At 42.2% G+C, this 17,956-nt stretch overlaps 1 protein-coding gene across 3 annotated transcripts in view; it reads left to right on the plus strand.

Annotated features, from left to right (window-relative positions):
• The window catches only part of SLAIN1 (SLAIN motif family member 1), a 52,224-nt gene that overhangs the window by 16,840 nt on the left and 17,428 nt on the right, over positions 1-17,956 (plus strand). The window contains exons 1-2 of one of the 3 annotated variants that reach the window (XM_069602358.1): positions 7,710-7,807; positions 8,484-8,583. The exons of the other annotated variants lie outside the window; for them this stretch is intronic. The gene's annotated coding sequence lies outside the window, so the exon portion shown is untranslated. Of the gene's footprint in view, positions 1-7,709; positions 7,808-8,483; positions 8,584-17,956 lie in introns of those variants that run through there. 3 annotated transcript variants of the gene reach the window in all.

Raw genomic sequence — 17,956 nt, forward strand, 5'->3', positions numbered from 1 at the left:
GTCCAGTACTCTTGTCTGGAAAATCTCATGGACAGAGGAGCCTGGTAGGCTGCAGTCCATGGGGTCGCTAGGAGTCGGACACGACTGAGCAACTTCACTTTCACTTTTCACTTTCATGCATTGGAGAAAGAAATGGCAACCCACTCCAGTGTTGTTCTTGCCTGGAGATTCCCAGGGTTGGGGGAGCCTGGTAGGAGGCCATCTGTGGGGTTGCACAGAGTCAGACACGACTGAAGCGACTTAGCAGTAGCGTCAGGTTGGTCGTAGCTTTTCTTCCAAGGAGCAAGCGTTTTTTAATTTTATGGCTGCAGTCACCATCTGCAGTGATTTTGGAGAAGAAAATAAAATCTGTTACTGTTTCCATTGTTTCCCCATCTATTTGAGTGATGGGACCGGATGCCATGATCTTGGTTTTCTGAATGTTGAGCTTTAAGCCAACTTTTTCACTCTCTTCTTTCACTTTCATCAAGTGGCTCTTTAGTTCTTCTTTGCCTTCTGCTATAAGGGTGGTGTCATCTGCATATCTGAGGTTATTGATATTTCTCCCGGCAATCTTGATTCCAGCTTGTGCTTCATCCAGCCCAGCATTTCGCATGATGTACTCTGCATATAAGTTAAATAAGCAGAATGACAGTATATAGCCTTGACGTACTCCTTTCCTGATTTGCTTCCTGACCTGCATACAGATTTCTCAGGAGGCAGGTCAGGTGGTCTGGTATTCCCATCCCTTTCAGAATTTTCCACAGTTTCTTGTGATCTACACAGTCAAAAGCTTTGGCATAGTCAATAAAGCAGAAGTAGATGCTTTTCTGGAACTGTCTTGCTTTTTTGATGATCCAGTGGATGTTGGCAATTTGAGCTCTGGTTCCTTGGCCTTTTCTAAATCTAGCTTGAACATCTGGAAGTTCATGGTTCATGTACTATTGAAGCCTGGCTTAGAGAATTTTGAGCATTACTTTACTAGTGTGTGAGATGAGTGCAATTGTGCCGTAGTTTGAATATTCTTTGGCATTGCTTTTCTTTGGGATTGGAATGAAAACTGATCTTTTCCAGTCCTGTGGCCACTGCTGAGTTTTCCAAATTTGCTGGCATATTGAGTGCAGCACTTTCACAGCATCGTCTTTTAGGATTTGAAGTAGCTCCCCTGGAATTCCATCACCTCCACTAGCTTTGTTCATAGTGATGCTTTCTAAGGCCCACTTGACTTCACATTCCAGGATGTCTGGCTCTAGGTGAGTGATCATGCCTTCATGATTATCTGGGTTGTGAAGATCTTTTTTATCTATTTCTTCTGTGTATTCTTGCCACCTCTTCTTAATATCTTCTGCTTCTGTTAGGTCCGTACCATTTCTGTCCTTTATCGAGCCCATTTTTGCATGAAATGTTCCCTTGGTATCTCTAATTTTCTTGAAGAGATCTCTAGTGTTTCCCATTCTGTTGTTTTCCTTTATTTCTTGGCATTGATAACTGAGAAAGGCTTTCTTATCTTGCCTTGCTCTTCTTTGAAATTTGTATTCAAATGGATATATCTTTCCTTTCCCCCTTTCTTTCACTTCTCCTTTTCTCAGCTGTTTGTAAGGCCTCCTCAGACAACCATTTTGGCTTTTTGCATTTCTTTTTCTTAGGGTTAAAACTTTGGTGACAGATGCATGTGTAAGAGGATGGCCAACACTCTGCTCTTGATTCTGGTCCCAGTTCCCTGAATGGCCCTAATCAGATCAGCAAACTCCCTGGGCTTTTCTCTTTCAAGGGTTGTATCCTTAAGTTTCCTTATTCAGACACCTCTGATTCAAGGACTTCTTTTGTGTATGTTTTCATCTATGCATTTGGCTCAGTTTCATTTGAAATAAAAATAAAATTCAGTTAGAATCCTTTAAGTCAAGGATCAACAATATGAAAGAGATCAGACAGGAAATATTTTAGGCTTTGTGGGCCATCCAATTCTGCCATCCCTAGAAAACAGCTGTATATACAAACATTGATGGACAAGGCTGTGGACAGAGAATTGAGTTTCCATGGGATTGTTTTTTCATGTGTCAATAAATACACTGTTTTTAAAATTTTTGCTTTTTACCACTTTTAATGGTTAAAAATATTCATAGTTGGTGGTCTTATAAAAGGAGGCAGGATGGATTTAGGCCACCCAGGTCATAGGTTTGCCGACCCCTGCTTTAGTTCACTCGCACACAAGGTGATTTAACACAGTGTAGCATATTGTAGCTGAAAAATAATCCTAATCGGTTATTTTTGAGACTTTAGATTTATTATCTAGTTTTTCATCTAGTTTTTTACTCTAGATATTTTATCTAGATATTATCTAAATTTTATCTAGTGCCTTATTATCTAGTTTTCATTTCATTGGTAAAGGGCTCAGGCAGAATTGTGAGGTCAGGAGGACATGAATTACAGTCTAATTCATAGTGTAATTTAACTTTCATATGAAAGTGTTCGAGCAGGGAACTAGCTTTTCAAATCCAAAATTAGTCCTTTACTAAATTTGTATATAAATCTAAATCCTCTTTTGCTGTAACATTAAATGCTCTTGTTCCAAAGATCCATGATCCATAATCCCATTATGAGAGAAGAAGAAATGGATTAGAATAGGTGGTCCAAAGGATAAAAAACAATTTTTGAAGCTTAATATGTTATATAGCACAATACATCTATAGTTTAGTGAGTATTAGTCCTCTAGACGTAATAAGGAAAATAGCAAGTTCCCACCCCATTGTCCCATGCCCATTTTATTACCCAGATGCACTTTCTTAAAAGCTTTTCTGGTTTTGTTGTCTACCCACTTTTTAAATTCCATGATTTTATGGCTACTGCCTGAGTTATCCAATTTAGTCCTTATCGGTTGGCTTTCTACTTTGAGTGGTGACGGTTTCATTTTTAACTCCCACCTCTCACCCTCCCCAGCTATTTTCTTTTCTCGGCATATTCTCCCATGTAGCTTTTACCAATCTTAGGATACATGAATACTGATTATGATAGCAAGAGTCATATCTAAGCCATGCAGTATTTTATCATTGTTTCTTTTTTGTTTTATTTAACTTTGTTTTTCCTAGAGTTAGTGACCTTTGTAATTAATTATCCTCTGACTCTCCAAATGAAACCTTCCCAGTGCGGTTAGATGTGGATGCCCACCAAGGGTTTACATGAGGTTTAACTCTTCTCCGGGTAGCGGCCTCCGTTCTCCCCGCAGCCTTACCTGTTCTCCGTAGGCCTGTGCGCATCTATCATGGTGGGACTTCCTTGGCCCTCATCCTGGGAATTCCGCATCGTGTCTTCTGCATCATATTGCTAATAGTGGAGACTCCCTTTTACTTAACTTCCCTAGTTTAGTGAAGTGTACTCTGCTGTTGGCTTTTGTGGGGAGCAGGAGAGGATAGAGGATATGGGGGGGGGGTAAACGCTGAAAATGTCGTATGTCTGAAAGTGACTCTGTTGGACCTGTCTTTTACACTGGATTGTTCTTTGGGCTGCATTTAGATTTCTTGGTTAGAAACCCTTTCCAGCAGTTGAAGGTAGTGTCACATTATGTTTTAGCTTGAGGATTGCTGTTGAAGTCCTGTACCGTTCTCATTTTTGATCACTCTGCTTAAAGTACACTGAATATTTAAAGTCTTTTCTTCCTGGTATTTTCCTTTTTTTTTTTTTTTTTTTTGGTGCTAGACAGCGGGCACTTCTAATCTGGAAACTTTAGTTCTGCAAAATTTCATGTGTTGCGTCTTTGTGATCACTCCTCCCCTCCAGTTTACTCTGTATCTTTCTAGCTACTCCTTTAGTCAGATGCTGAATTTCCTAGACTGGTGTTCAGATTTTATATTTTTCTCCTTTTTTTTTTTACTCTTGATTTTTTTTTTGCAGGGCGTATTCTACTTTCTTGGAAGATTTAAAAAGCGCATCTGCTAAACTCTTGCCACGTATTTATTATGGACCTGCTATGTGTTGGGCACTATTGCAGGTGATGGGGATCCAGAAGTGCCTATAACATATTTGAAGTCTGTCCTCATGGAGTTTACAAGCTAGTTCACAGACAGTCTCTTGATCCCCCTGTCTTTTCGTAAGGCACACTTGTTTGTGTGAAGTATTGTAAATCTAGCAGCTTTGTATTTCAGGTTAAGTGATGAAACCTGTCTTTGATAAAGCAGGAGAGGAGCAGCTGCATGAGCCAGAAAGGGAGCCTAAGGGTTTTAGTGCTTTTCCCATACACTTTGCCTCAGTCATCTTGTGTCTGCTACCACAGACTCCCTGTGGGTAGGGTAGGGTAGGGTAGAATGCCGTACCCTCTGGGACCTGTACCTTCAGTTTCAGAGCTTTACCAGGCCCTTGTTCACTTATCCTCCATTGTGGACCGTCAGAATGTTGAAACCCAACTGTGTCCATCACCTTATGTTTGTCTGGTTTTTAAACTTCTAAATAAAATGATTCTTAGTCTGATAATATTTCCTCTCCTCTTCTCCATGTGGATTTAGACTTGGGTTAGCTGCAGTTTTATGGTGGTTTTGTAAGAGAATAGAGAAGAAATCATAGTTAATCCTCCATACTGAAGAATTCTTATTGGAGTAATTATAGCTAATCATTACAGCTAATTAACTGGCATCAGAAATTACACTTTTAACTTAAACTTTATAAAATAGCATGCATGGTCAAATGGAGTAGTGTATGCCATGTATTCTAGAAGTCTCAAGTAATTCAGTCATAAAGTGTTTTTCTTTTTGTTTAGACTTCTGTCTCTCTCTTGAACCATCAGCATCTTCACGTAACAAACATCACTGACCATCTTCTTTGAGACCAGGGTTGTATCTAAATTGCCGAAGGACAGGACTCTGTTCTGTTGGCCTTACCAACTGTAGAAGGGAACCTGGCGTGTAATAGACACTGTTCACGGCTGAATGAAGGGATGTGTGGAAGAGTTGTTGGTCCAGCGGGTGTGGCGCTTCCCAGTGCAGCAGCCCTACCTAACTCCGTAGTCAGGCCTGTCATGCGTTTCTAGTGTCTTGCTTTTAAGTGGGGCTGTCTAACAGATTTCACAGGGCTGTTAGAGAGACTTCAGGAGATGCTGAATGGGAACTTAGTTTGAAAAATGGGAACTGCTATGTAAATGTATGGACACATTCCTAATATGTAGTTCTTTCTTTAGAGAGTGAAACAAAAAATACAGGGAATCCCCTTGGTTTGGCTATTGATAGACAGTGAATAATGTTTGTTTTTTTTTTCTCCTTTGGGAGTGAGACTGTTTTCTCTACCTATAAATAAAGATACTTGGTACAGCTAGGGGTCTCAAATGGAAGTTTTACAAGTATAGTTTATTCAGTAATAGTAGGAAATTCAAGAGGCCTCTTTATCCCTTTTCTTAGATCTCTGTTCCATTTCTGACACACTTGTCTTCATTCTTGCCCACTTCCCCCACCCCTTAGAATATAAACAACAAATACTCATAGAACTTTCACGGGTAGCATTAACTCACATGATATCCTAAATTGGAATAAGGCTAATCTAGAGTCTTTTGTTAAGTCTATGTCATGAGACTGGGACGTTAAATAACCAAGTAACGATCAAAAAATCTATCTAAGTAATATGAAACACCCAATAGTGTGGCTCAGTTAATTTGGGGCCAGTTAATAAAAGCTTATCTTGCCTTAAGATTCTTGAATGTCCACAGCTATTGAATCAGGACAGGTCACACTTGAGCATGGGTATAGTTTTCACCAACAGTGTCACCCTGCACACCTAGCCATCTTGGGTCATGTTTCCCTGTGACTGTCTCTCATTTCCCCTGGGAAGATGTCCTAAGCAAATGTGAAGAGAGAAGAGATATTGCTTCTTTATAGAGTTTTTCCTCTTATCTTCATATGACATCAGTTCCCATTCTTGTCTTAGTTGTTATGATGGAGTGTTTCTAAGTTTAGCCAGTGAAGAAGGAAGTTGTCAGCTAACCCAGTGCTCTGAAGGTGGCCTTTTTCATTAGCAAAAGCCACACAAATTGAACGTTAAGAACCTTATCGAGTGTCTGTCTCCCGGAGCCTGTCCAGTTTCTCCTTGCGTGGCCTGAGATGCTATCTCCATCAGCTCATGTTTCCAGTCTTGAGGTGCTCTGTCGGATTCGGAAGACAAAATTAAAACTGAGTCCATACAGTTCATTTTAGGTAAGCTTCGTAAAGGGTTCCCTTTCTTGTTGGAGAAGTAATCTGGAATCACACTAAAATGTTTCTATGGAGACAGGGTCTCTTGACATTTGCTGTTACCTCTGTGTGCTGGAAATCGAAGCTGCATCATCACGGCCATGTGCTTCCATCACTGCCTCGCTCTGCTTTGGGACTTGGGATAGCTCCAGTGTGTGTGCCTCGTTATTGGGAAGGATGTTGAGTACAGGAAGTAACACACTAATAGGGACTGTGTTCCCATGAAATACACTTTCCGTCCCTTTATATCCAGCAACATGGATATGTCATTTGCCACACATTCTTAAACAGTTGCCCTTGCTTTTATTTTGCCAATTATGCATGTGTTTCTGTTTGGTTTAGTTTTGTTTTGCATTTCTACCATGATTAGAAATAAGCTTATTTATTAAAATAAGCAATAACTTACATGACAGTAATAACATTTGTTATAATGAAGACATAATTGATATGCTATTTTGTTATCTACCCTAAGGAGAAAAAAACAAAACAGATTCTCCCAAAGCAGTTGTTGACTGCTTTTCGCGCAGCTCTTGATGATTGATTGCACTTGTCTTTATGGCAATAGAATTTTCTTTTGGTAGGTGCTCATACTTGTCTCTTGGGGCCTCTGTGTGTTTAGCCCCTCCTTTGTGTCTAACTCTTTACGACCCCATGGACTGTAGCCCTCCAGGGCTTCTGTCCATGGGGTCTCCCAGGCAAGAATACTAGAGTGGGTTGCCATTTCCTCCTTCAGGGGATCTTCCCCACCTCAGATCGAACCTGCATCTCTTGCATTGCAGACAGATTCTTTACCCACTGAGCCACCAGGGAAGCCCTGGGACCGCTTACGAGACAGCCAGTTTCTGGAAGAATTTGTAGACCCCTTTCCTGAGACACTAGGCCTTGATCAGAGATGATTCAGATGCTGAATCGTGAACTAAATGTATGGAGCACTTGCCCGGTGCAGGTGCAGTGCTGAGGGCTGAGGGTGCAGTAGTGGGATGAACTGTCCGTCTGGCCTTTGGAGATGGTGATCCTGTACAAGGGACGGCTGACACGGATTGCAGCTCTCGTTCTCTTTGTTTCCTTTCCCTCAACCACTGTTCCCCAACCCTTTTGGCACCAGGGACTAGTGTCATGGAAGACAGTTTTTCCACAGACCGGGCTGGGGGCGTTTTGGGGTGATTCAAGCACATGGCATTTATTGTGCACTTTATTATCAGCCCCACCTCAGATCATCAGGTGTTAGATCCCAAAGGTAGGGGCCCCTGCCTTAAAACAAGCATCGTGATGTTCAGGGCCCTGAGGGGGTATGGCCGGGAAATGCTTTCCTGGGGATGTGACATGTCAGAGCCTCAGCAAAAGTTCGGCTGGTGATACTAGGGGAGGAGGGCAGGGAGCAGCCCAGACCACAAGAGCTGCTGTAGGAAGGCCCTGCGGCGGGACGAGGCTCGTGATGTAAGAGGCCCTGGCAGACCCTCGTGGTGGGAGTGGAGCTCAGGGAAGTGAAGAGAGAACACGTGAGCTGAGTGACTCAAGAAACTAGGGTCGAGGACTCTGGACTCTCTCGAGATGGTCGGGAAGCGTTTGAATAGTTTAGGCAAAGGAGTGGCTTGACTTTGGACAGGCAGGAAATCTTCAAGGTATTGTATAAATTGGCTTACATGACTGAGCATTTCATGAAATCTGGCGAGATTTGGAAAGTTGAAATAGCGACTTTTGAAATTTCTTTGGCATGTTAAAATTAGGCTTTAGCATTTTCTTCAGATAATTCTTTAACTTGTTCAGTCGCTGAGTTGTGTCTGATTCTTTGTGACCCCATGGACTGCAGCATACCAGGCCTCCCTGTCCCTTTAGCTTAAACTTAAAAATGTTTCCTTCTGCTTCTCTCATTAACATCCTGAATTTCTTGTGTGACCTCCTGTGAGAAGCAGGAGTTTAAAATGTGGCCAAACACTGCATTGTGCTTAATTGACTTTGAAAATACAAGGCATTGATAGTCTCATGTATTTATAATACATGGTGCTTTAAACTAGTATATAATGGCAAGTATCATGTGTTTGATTTTTGGAGCTCCTGCCACTGTGTGTTGAATACTTGTGAGTGTAGTCTTTTTCCACTTCTTACAGCTGTAAGAGTATAGCTCAGTGAACTGGGGTGAGTGTTTAAAAGTATAAATCATATGACATTCAGGTTTTAGTCATCTTGTGTGTGTGTGTGTGTGTGTGTGTGTGTTCATATACATGTGTAAGTGTGCACATGCAGTGTGACCATGTATGATCTTCCATTTTCATTGCATTTTTTTTTTGGATAATGAAGTGGAATCAGGAAGAGGATACTCTCGCAGTAGGAGTTGCTAGTGTGTGCTGAAGCTGATGACCACAAGTGGTGGGGTGTCTCATCTTCAGGGTAAAACCAGGTATGTATTCTTACAGGAAGCAGAGAGATCTGATTGAGAGGTAGAGCTCGAGGTGACGCCAGGTGTTAGACTGAAGAAGCGGGTAGGAGGAGTGTTGGAGGAACTCTGAAAGCCTTCCTTCCACCTTCCTCCCCTCAGAGAGAGACCTCTTTCCTTTGTGTGGTTGGGAATCTCAGCCCCTCTGCTGCTCTCTGTCCAGGCACCTGTGGGGAGCTTGCTTATGGAACAGTCCACCTGTTTACGTAGTGGCTGTTGTCTGTTTTCTTAGAGGCAGCTTGGGGTAATACCTATACTAGTGCAGAAGAAACTCATGCTAGTTACGTATTCAGATTAACTTAGTCTTTATTCATAAATAATGAACCAGCAGTCAAGTCTCACTTGTGTTTTGAGAAAACTTAAGACATGAACAAAATAGATCAATGACTTTGTAGGAGGAAGTAACTATGGGAATTGAGAGCTCAATGCGTTCCTATTTAAGAGGGTAATACAGTTTTCAAACAAGAACAGCTTGCTCAGAAGAGCAGTGGTCAAAGTATTACTATTTTTAGCCATTTTAACTTCTCAAAAGTACTGAAGTACAAATGGAGAGGGCTAAGAACCAAGCCACTCATCTGAATTAGGCAAAGGAATCTCCCCAAAAGAGAAAATTGAGAGAAGTTACAGGAGGAGAAGGGGACGACAGAGGATGAGATGGCTGGATGGTATCACCGACTCGATGGACATGAGTTTCGGTAAACACCTGGAGTTGGTGATGGACAGGGAGGCCTGGCGTGCTGCAGTTCTTGGGGTCGCAAAGAGTTGGACACGACTGTGCGACTGAACTGAGGGCACTTGGAGGACAGACCCAGAATCTCTCATCTTTAACAGTTGTAGAAACGGGAACAGATAGTTTAAAGGAAGAAAGAATCAGTAAATAACGGAAGAAATTCTCTTTGAGCTGAAAAAAAGACAAGCCGTCAGTGTACACTAGGATAGATGAAAAAAGATCTTGACATCCTGGTTTAATTCAGATTTTCCAGGGTTAACTAGAAAATCCTAAAAATGTGCTAAGGAAGAAATAAGTTCTCTTCAACATATCTTTAAAGTTTTGAGGGAAAGTTCATTTCAAACTGTAATTTTGTACCCAGGCAAATAATAAGTTATGGAGACAATGGGAAGAAGTTTTCGGATCTGTGAAGACTTAGAAAATTTTACTTTATGCACCTTATTTTCATGATGGAAAAAGTACCGGGAAAAAGATGGATCAGCTCTCAAACACATTGGCCACTGAGATGACCTAGAAGAAGGCAAGAAATACAAGAAAACGAATTGACTCTGCAGGCTGGCGATGTTCGGGTCTAGTGCCAAACAATTACTTCTCTTTTTGCTTTTTCTCTTGGGGCCTTTGACAATGCTCAGTTCTCCAGTTAATGGTACTTACTACACCAAAACACTGTAATGCCACATTTATATGGCTTAACAGCCAGTGGTAACCTTAAACCCAGCTTTAGCACAGAACGAATTCACAGGAAACCTTGACAACATTGAGATAGAACCATCAAATCTGTGGATAAAAGGTTGGAGAGGGTGAGCATGCCCTACATGTCGAAACTTCTCACTGCAGGGAGTCAGGTACAAACAAGCTGGTGGTTTGTCTACTTAAAGTTGTATTCACATGTGAATTACATAGTTGTTGGGAATTCCAAAGCAACAGTCCTGGAAAAGGGATCTGTTTTTGACTTTTGTGTATGTTTTAATGTTCTTCTCCATGCAGATATTTTAATAAAATCATGGAGGTGGTTGGTTTTAGGGCCGAAAAATGTTTCTGCTATGTCAAAACTTGGCTGTTTAGGTTTCCTTTCTACCACCGCTCAAGATTAGTAGGTCAGAGGCCTTTTAGGGCACTGGAATGTTGGCCACATGTTTTGTGCCCCTTCCTGACAGAAGAGTACCCCAGCTCATGAGACACTAGACAGGCAGGATGGTACAGAACCCATTTCTAGCACTCTTCTCTCTAGGAACGTCTACTGGTGCTGTCTGTTGGCCTCCTGGGCTTGGATTCTCAGCAGACTGTACGTGTTCATGGCCAGAAAGACTCTTACTGGTTATCTGGGCTCCCCCAGGTGGCTCAGTGGTAGACTCCACCTGCAGTTCAGGAGACCTGGGTTTGGTCCCTGGGTGGGGAAGATCCTGTGGGGAAGTGAAAGGCTACCCACTCTTGGTATTCTTACTTGGAGAATTCCATGGATAGAGGAGCCTGGTGCGCTGACAGTCCATAGGATCACAAAGAGTCAGACACGACTCAGCGACTAACACTTTCTTTTCAGTTTGTCCCTAGTGTTGGTTGGGGGGAACTCACCGTATTCAGACGTGAGGTCATGTAGCCTGTTTCTTCATAGCCTCAGAATCTGTAACATCTTCCCTGCTCATCACTGCCGTGTAGAACTTGCGAACTGTTCTGACCAGCTGTCATGATTTGGCTCTCGTCAAAATTGAGAACAGCTGTGTGCAGTCCACGTGCCAACAGAGCCTTCAGTCACTCTTTCCCCTTGTTCTTCGCAGTTCTGTTGTTACTTTCACATAGGCCCTCTTCTCACATTTTGTGGCCATCTTCACTGTCCTTAAATTTGATGTAAGCCATAGCAATCAGACCTGGGGAGGGAACTGACTTCTCTGCAAGGGAATTTTTAAACATGCCTTTGAAGTCTAGTTACTACCAAGTTTAGATTTATTTTTAATCTCCCCTGTTAATTGCAGATGGAAAGTCTGATGATGACGATGACTTGTGAAGCTGTAGAGGTCACTCCAGCCCCGGATAACACTGGATTTAAAGCTGCACTTAAAGCTGGCAGCTTATCTTCAGTTCTGACCAGTGATTAAGTGGAAACAAGTTGACAATCCACAGAATTTCTCTTCCCAGCCCTCTTTTGCCAGCTTGACTTGTAGACCATCGTCCTGGTTAGGGAAGACCTGAGAAGGACCCAGTAGTAGCTGCGAGACAAGAGTGTTCAGCATGTGGTCTTGGGACTGGTGAGGGTCTGAAAAGTAGCAAAGGCCTAATGCCTGAATCGTGATGATGAATCCTTTAACCAGCAACATTAGTTTATCTCTGAAGTTCAGATTAAGAGTGATTATGAAACTGGTCCTTACAGAATAAATATTAACTAATGCTCCTTCGTGGTGAAATTTTGTAACTTGTATTCAACAAGTATTAAACGTTTATCTGCCAGTCTTTGGGAATATACAACATCTTTTAGTTCCTTTCAAATCTAATACATTTTAAATCTTAATGTTGAAATTACTTTCTTGACTATCTTTAGGGATTATTTATATGCTTAAATGAACTCTTTCATTAATGTTACTTAGTGGTGGCAGTCATGTTTTTATAAATTATAAACTATTACACTTGAATATAATTACAAGTTTAAATACTGAGTATCAGCATGCTCTGGGGTCATAGGTATATGTATTTATGTATAAAACATATAATTTTAAATCATTACATTTGTCATCATAGGTTGAATGAACTGAACTTGTCGGAAAAGATTCAAGTTAACCTAGTAGGTTTTTCTAGGTGTAATTGGAAGAGGGAGAGACTTGGGTGTGAGGAGCAACTGACTCTGATGAGGCAGCCTGTGAGAGTGCACCAGTTAAGGACCTCATCGTCTAGGTCTTTAACCTCTCTGTGAATCCCCTGGCACATGCATATGAGTTGGACCCTCTTTACTTTGTATTTGGGAAAGAGCACTAATGATCACCTATTTCAGAGTAGCAATAGGACCCCCTAGATCCCATATGCTTCTTTATCAGGCCATGGAGAAATGGATGCCACTGAAGTCCACCAAGTAATAACAGTGGATCAGATAAGCCACACGCCGTATGTTACTACTCCAGGGGCCTGGCGCAGGTGGGAGCCAAGTCGGCAATGCTTACATCCTGTTAGCTTAAGTCCAGAAAACCTTTACCTCTGTCTGCGCAGTCAGTTTGTAATAGTGAACCTGTAAAATGCTGCATTTCCCCAGGGTTTTTAATTCCCATGTTTAAGCTTAGTCCAAACACTTGAGTGCATCTGTGTGCCAAGCATTTCTGCGGACTGTGGATACATAAAGCTGTAATATGATCACCTAGGAAGTTTATTCTGGAGAGAATGATTTGTGAAAACAGAGCTCTTCCTGCCCCAGTGACGTGTGGGCTTGGATCAAAATGCTGTGGTCTGTTGCCAATACGAGAAGAGTTCTGTCGCCCGCCCTTCAGTGATCCTGGAGCCCCCTGTAACTGGTGTTGTAAGGGCTGTATAGTTGAAATCTTCAGCCTGGCTTAAAACCGAGGGCTGCCTGTGTGCTCACTCGCTTCAGTCGTGCCTGACTCTTTACAACCCTATGGACTGTAGCCCGCCAGGCTCCTCTGACTGTGGGGATGCTCCAGGCAAGAATGCTGGAGTGAGTTGCCATGCCCTCCTCCAGGGGATCTTCCCAAACCTGGGGTCCAACCCGTGCCTGTTGCGTCTCCTGCACTGGCACGGGGGTTCTTTACCACTGTCTCCATCTGGGACGCCCTGAGGGCTGCCTACCTGTTGCATAAAAGAAAGGATAAAATAGGAGGGATTGAGTGCGTGTGAATCCCTCCTTGCTTCCTTTTCCTCTGCCTTCTGAGACTCTATGGGAAAGAACAACATTATTTAAGAGTCAGAGATATGACTTAGGAGCCTGTGGTTTTGAAGAAACAGGGTTTCTTAGAAAATGTGTCATTTGGGACATTTGTTTCCTCTGAGATAGTCTTTGGGTAAATAAGTGAGAACTGTTGACCTATCCTGGCCAAACTGTTGAAGGTTCAGGATTCAGTACTTTGTTTGAGTTGGTAACAGCTGAGGAAAGATTAAGCCTGGGGACTCATTTAAATGAGCTATAATGTAAAAAGCATACGTATCATTTTGAGAAGCGAGGCTAAACTGCCTAAGTATTAGGAAAAGTGGATCACTTCTGCATTCTTCCTTTCTTCCACCTAGCTTCTAGGACATTTTCCCTCAGAATTTAATAAAATGTTTTTGCCCCAACTCGCTGTCACTTTTCTGTCAGTTCAGTTCAGTTCAGTCGTGTCTGACTCTTTGTGACCCCATGAATCACAGCACGCCAGGCCTCCCTGTCCATCACCAACTCCCAGAGTTCACTCAGACTCACGTCCATCGAGTCCGTGATGCCATCCAGCCATCTCATCCTCTGTCGTCCCCTTCTCCTCCTGCCCCCAATCCCTCCCAGCATCAAAGTCTTTTCCAGTGAGTTAACTCTTCACATGAGGTGGCCAAAGTACTGGAGTTTCAGCTTCAGCATCATTCTCTCCAAAGAAATCCCAGGGCTGATCTCCTTCAGAATGGACTGGTTGGATCTCCTTGCAGTCCAAGGGACTCTCAAGAGTCTTCTCCAACACCACAGTTCAAAAGCATCAATTCCTTGGTGCTCAGCCTTCTTCACAGGCCACCCCTCCTTTTCTGTAGTCTTCCTTAAAAAATGCTCTGCGGTTTGTGAACACATGCTGCAAACTTCTGTCTCACACTCACCACAGCCCTGCCTGTTACCCTCCGATGATCACACCTTCTCTTCCAGCGAGAACACAGGAACACAAAGATGCTACACAGATTTGCTCCAGATCTGAGAACTAGCATCTGGCAAAATGGAGACCGGAGCTCTGGTGTCCAGTGTCTTTCAGCCTTTTGTGTGTCTTTACTACAACATGTTAGGAAAAGATGACAGTGAAGAAGCATGCTATCGGCCCTCACTGTTACATCTCAACCTCTGACGTACCCTTGCACTAGAATATTAATCCTATATATTTATCAGAGGGAATATTAAAAAACTGGTATGTGTATTATTAGCCCAAGGGTTGGTAGATAATGGCCATATCTGGCTTCCTACCTGTATTTGTATGGCCTCTTTCACATTTTTAAATGGTTGAAAGAAATTAATAGTATTTCATGACCCATATTTTCTATTAAATTCAGCCCTTGGTGTATATGAAGTTTCGTTGGCGCATAGCCATAGTCGCTCATGTGTGTTTTCTCTGTGGTTAGCTTAATGCCATGATGGTAGAGTGGGCAAAGGTGAGTGGTTGCAGCACAGACCTCATGGTGGCAAAGCCTGAAGTGTTTACTGGCTGGCCCTTTACAGAAAACATTTGCCAGTTCTTGCGTTGGCCTGTTGCTGTGATTTCTGACTTTTGTTGGCATTGAACACAGCCATCTAGCCCTTCCAAACTCACATCTAACTCCTCTTACTAAGATTGTACCCTGGATCTCTCAAATTCCCTAGTGGCAAATAACCTTTAGTCACTAGAGTTTTTATTTTTTCCCTTACTATTTATAACAAGTGGTCACTTTGACATTTCTGTGAATAATACAACCACCACAGTTCAACTATCGTAACCCAATAGGACATAAATGCCCTTTAGAGAATCATGAAGAGGACACTTGCTAATGTCATGTGTTCTGTTTAGGATTGCCTGTTGAGATTAGTTTTCTTCCAGAGAGATGCTGTCCAGACTCGCCTACATAATAGCTTATACTTGTCCCAGGTCATTACTACTTCACAGATTCTTTGTTCCAGCCTCTGCCTTCTCAGCACGTTTGTTGCCTTCTGATTTACAGATAAGAGGCCACAAAACCCACCTTCGTCTCCTGCCTCCTCTGCTCATTCTCCCTTTCTCACACTTAAATGCTCCTTCCTTAAGCCTCTTCTCTTTTCCTTCCTTACAGTCTCCTTGGGTGCTTTCATTCATGCCTGTGGCTTCACCTAAGTTACTTGTTGATGTCCTCTGGTCTCTTTGTCTCTAGCCCTCTCTGCTGAATTCTGACTCTACTGAGCACCAGCATGTAGGCATGTCCTTGAATTCAGTTCATTTTTTCTTAAGCATGCTTATCTCATCTCTCCCATTTTAGTGGATGACATCTGTGTCTTAGAATCCATGGTGTTGGCCTTGCCTTCCTTCTTTGCTCTGCTCCCTGTATTCATTGAGCCACCAGGTATCTCCATTTGAGCTTAGATGTCACTGTACCTTGTGAGGTCTCTACCAGCTCCGCTATGAAGCCTCCTAACCCGTCTTGCAGTCATCAGTCTCTACCCAATTAGTGCATCATCTGTATGGCTGTTTATGCCATCATAAAATAGCATAGCTGGTCATGACTTTCTCCTTTACAAAGTCAAAACACTAGTTGAATATTAAGGCCAATACTGTATACCAGCAGTCCCCAACCTTTTTGTCTTCCACAGGCTGGAAATGGGGGGATGGTTTCAGTTTGATTCAAGTGCCTTACCTTTATTGTGCACTTTATTTCTGTTATTACATCAGTTCTGCCTCAGATCACCAGGCATTAGATCCTGGAGGCTGGGGAACCCTGCTGCCTGTGACAGGACGTAAGTAGATCCTTCCACTGTCTCTAGCCCCGATTCTTCTCCACATTCCCTTTGCTTCTGTCCTAACACTGGCCATTCCCTGAATATGCATCTCTTGTTCATGTCTTTGCACGTGTGATGCAGTTGAGCAGTTACTAGGAAGTGCTCTTACAGGTATAGCTTCAGCCGGTCTCAAGCTGGACTGACATGTCTCAACTCACCTTTGTCTTCAAAGATACACTAAATTGTAGTTATAGTAGGTTTAAGAAAGTTGGCAGAATCATTTAGATGTGAAAGGAGGAATGGTAGACTGGTTTGAAATAGGGGAATATTAGTGAAGTTGCCAAGATTTTAACCACAGTCAAAGTTTATGTGTTGGACATTGTATTAGGTACTCAGCTGGCTCTGTCTGTAATGAGGGGAAAGTGTGAAAATGACGGTTCCCACAGTAGAGCATTACTTTATTTTGAACTTTTTTAGGTTGATGTATACTGTCCTTTTGAGGATTATCACTAGGATTTTCACATTAGATCAGTTATTCTTTTTATGTGAATTAAGCCATGCTGAATTCTTAGATTTTGATTATATGCATAGATATATATATATATTCAACAAAAATTCAAATATTTACAATGAATCTAAGCAAAGATGATCAAGATATGGAGTGTCATTGTTTCTGGAAAAATTTTTGTTAGGAATATTTAGTGTGGAAAATTAAAATCTTTACATTCTTTTTTAAACCTGTCCCATTACCTATCTGTTATGATTTTTCTTGACATTATCACCACTGGAGCATTTATCAAATTGATTTTTGCAGAGGAAGTCATACTTTGCTTAATGATGTATAAAAAATAGCTTCACAGGTAGAGTGTAATTTATTTTTTGAAGTTAGATAACTTTGAAGGTGTACATAAAATAACTTGATAGGCCATTAGACACTCAAACTAGCTTCTCTCTAGGAAGATGAGGGATCCATCCACAATTTAGTATTGATACTTTGTCACGTTTATTTCAATAGAAAATGCTTATTAGATAGAAGGTGGCAAAGTTGAAAGGTTAACCAACACCAATTGTATTCTTAACAAGAAAGCTTTAGAAACTCTTTAGATGTGGGCCATGGGGTGCAGGAGAGTGGATAAGGGTACGAGTGAGATGATCTGTACTACCTTCCAGATGTTGTATTTGGTGAAAAGCCACTGCACTAACGTGAGAAAGGAGGAGAGCGGTTAAAGTGGTCGGTGACCGCCACAAGCCTGCGGGTGATGCTCAGAGCAGGCTGGCTGAGGGCGGCGTGGATGGCTGAAAGTTTGTAGAGAAATAGATGTGCTGCTTTAGCAAGAGATGGCCAGGGTATTGATCAAGGAAGTGGCTGTAGGACCACACGGGTGCAGACAGAAGTGTTCTGGCAGAAAGTTGAACTTAGGCATTTAGGGATGAATGACTTGCCAAGTCAAGACTTGCCAAACAAGTCTGTTTAATCTGACTTGAAGAAGCCCTTTACTTAAAACTCTGGAGTAGGAAGATAGGAAAATTAGCTGTTCAGAAGGCCAAATTATCACTTACTTTGGCCTTCATCAAAAAATTGTCTTGCTCCTTTCTTCACTTCAGTCACTCAGTCATGTCTGACTCTCTGCGACCCCATGAACTGCAGCACACCAGGCTTCCCTGTCCATCACCAACTCCCAGAGCTAGCTCAAACTCATGTCCATTGAGTTGGTGATGCCATCCAGCCATCTCATCATCTGTCATCTCCTCCTCCTCCTGCCTTCAATCTTTCCCAGCATCATGGTCTTTTCCCATGAATCAGTTCTTCGCATCAGGTGGCCAAAGTGTTGTAGCTTTTAGGACTGATTTCCTTTAGGATTAACTGGTTTGATCTCCTTGCGGTCCAAGGGACCCTCAAGAGTCTTCTCCAAAATCACAGTTCAAAAGCATTAGTTCTTGGACACTTGGGTTTTTTTACCATCCAACTCTCACTTCCAAACATAGATTCTTAGGGTCATTCTGATCAT

This window comes from Ovis canadensis, chromosome 10, assembly GCF_042477335.2.
Source record: "Ovis canadensis isolate MfBH-ARS-UI-01 breed Bighorn chromosome 10, ARS-UI_OviCan_v2, whole genome shotgun sequence".
Lineage (NCBI taxonomy): Eukaryota > Metazoa > Chordata > Mammalia > Artiodactyla > Bovidae > Ovis > Ovis canadensis.